Genomic DNA, 2,793 nt, shown 5'->3' with positions numbered 1-2,793 from the left:
GAAGATTGTCTCAGAAAATAACCGAGTAGTTTATCGGAGGCCTTCCTCCCCCAGGAGCATCACAGATATAGACTTTTGATTCCTGTATTAAAACAACCTGGTAATCCATCCCCACAGCGATTGGCAATCATGTGCCACTTATGTCTGGTGTAGATAACTGTATAGATTCTTTACCACAACAGAAACATCCAATTGTCATATAATGAGCCATACAGACATCAATTTCTCAAGGTCAGCTGCAATTGTGTTGGTAATACCATCAATACAATAGGCTGCCCTCAGTCTGACACCAGCCTGAGGTTGTTTTCTGGTTGAACATTGTGTCCATCCGAGTCATTCATCCTGTTTGTGTTGTGGCCTCTAAACAAAGCAATAATTCTAACATAATGACAAGGTGGCGGTGCTTAGGTGTGTGTCTGTGGACGGCATAATTGGAGTACGTTTGGAGCATCGGAAGCTGCAGTATAGTTTAGTTATCTTTTCCTGCTATCTACCACCAGAGGGATCTACAAGAGGACGGGAGTCACTTACTTTTTTGACTCATCTGCTGGCCCAGGTTTACTCCTTGGAAGCTGATGCCATTTATTTATGCGGAGACTTTAACAGTCGTATTTCAAATAAAGATGACTGTATTGGGGATATTGATAATGTCCCACCTCGAGTGGCCATAGACCTAAGCATGAACAGTCACGGGGAATCACTCCTTGAATTTCTCAGGGATTGTAAATGCTGTGTCCTAAATGGCAGAATAAATCCGGATACTGACAATTTTACATCTATATCATCAAGAGGAAGAGCAGTGGTGGACTATATAATCACCCCTCATGATTGTCTGGACACTTGTATTGATTTAAAAGTGATAACTCCATCTGAGATTTTGAGCAATAATCCTGTTTGTATTGACCTTATTGGAGAAAAAAGTAGGCTACCGGACCATTCTCTGTTAATGTTTAAATTTAAAATTAATGCTGCTATTGAGTTTTGTTCTTCTGAAACTGATTCTGGGATTAATTTATCTAAAAGACGACCTAGAATATTTCCAGACAACTTTCTTTCATCTAATATGTGTCGTATGGCTTTGTTGGAACTTATTGGTAACTTAGAAGGTCGTGTGATAACACAAAGTAATATTGATAATTGGTATGGATTATTTTGTGATATAATGGATAAGGAAATGAATAAGAACTTATCAAGAAAATCTTTATCTGGCCAGGGAGGAACACATTTCAAAGTGGGTAGGAATAAACCATATTGGAATGCAGAACTAAAAAAACTTCTGAATGACAAGAGACAGGCTGAAATGTAAAGATCCAGCCATTAGAAAGCAACTTAAAGATCACTACAAGCAGACTCAGTCTAACTTTGATAAGAGAGTTAGATTCTACAAAAGACAGTTTAGAAGAGGACAAGCATTACAGCTAGACCGATTGCAAAGTAACAATCCACAACAATTTTGGAAAGAAATTAATAAATTAGGTCCTAAGAAACTAAAGAAAATACCAATGGGGATCTTATTAGATAATGGTGACACTGAAAATAAAAAAGAGTTTGTGCTTGAGAAATGGAAAACAGATTTTGCAAATACATTTTCAGGACATCTTATTCCATCATTCCATCCAAGATCTTTAGTTGCACAGTTGAGATCTGCACGGTTTTGAACCCCTGTTTGTTCTCTTACTTCTTTGATGTGCTGATGATGTGCTCTGGATCCGGTTTGTTTTCTTGGTGTCTTATAAGCCCATGCGGGCTGGGCATACAAGTATGCATGACACAATAATAAAAGTCATTCATTCATTCATTCATTCATTCATTCATAATCATCGTTTATAAGGTGTAATCAGTGTGATTAAGCTTTATTTTATTTTATCTTATTTTATTAACCCTAACCACTAGCCAGAAACAAACCACCTGTGCAATCTTATTTAATCCACATTGTCTCATCTGATATACCAGAAAATGCACTGTATGATGTATATATCACAATATACTGTGTGTTGATAATGTAATAAAAATTGCATAATAAAGGATTCCATCAATTACACCATTTACTGTGGGAGCCCATTTCTGCCAGTCCTCAAAAAAAATGGATGGAAACTTGGCGTTGATTAAAAAAAAATGAAAGTCCCATGGTAAAATGATGAGATAAAAGTCTTAATTATGGGATGGAAAATCGAAATTCTAAAATAAACTTCAAAATTATAAGAAAAAGTTAAAACTATGAGATGAAAATTTGAATTTACGAGAATAAACAGTCATGACTATGAGATAAGAGGTCATAGCTATGAGATGAAAATCGAAATTATGGGATAAAAAGTCAAAATTGTGAAATAGAAAGTATAAATTATGAGATAAATAAAGATTTTGATAGAATTATGATTCAAAAGTCATAATTATGGGATAGAAAGTCGGAATCATGAGATAATAAGTTTAAATTATGAGATACATTTTTTTTATATGATTTTTTTTGTCTTTAGATTATGATTTAGTATAATGTGCATCATGACAAGAAAAATGACTTTATACTGAGCGTGAATTTTATTTTGCATGACCGGAAGTCCACAAGCCCATGCGTGATATTACGTAAAATGGAGGATGCTGTGAAAATGAGATTTTGGGGGAAAGTATGTTCACAGTGTGCTCTTTAATTTTACAGATTTAAAACTCAAACACGTGATTCATCAGTTATTTACTCGATACCTCTCAACACTCAGAAACTCCACCATACTTTCGCAGCAGAGCGCTTTTATTTTGAAATTTCGGCACAGGAAGTGAATGATGACTTCATTCTTCTTC

This window comes from Pagrus major, chromosome 18 (assembly GCF_040436345.1).
Source record: "Pagrus major chromosome 18, Pma_NU_1.0".
In the NCBI taxonomy this organism is placed as follows: domain Eukaryota; kingdom Metazoa; phylum Chordata; class Actinopteri; order Spariformes; family Sparidae; genus Pagrus; species Pagrus major.
The sequence above is the reverse complement of the archived record's forward strand: the minus strand, read 5'-3'. Positions refer to the sequence as shown.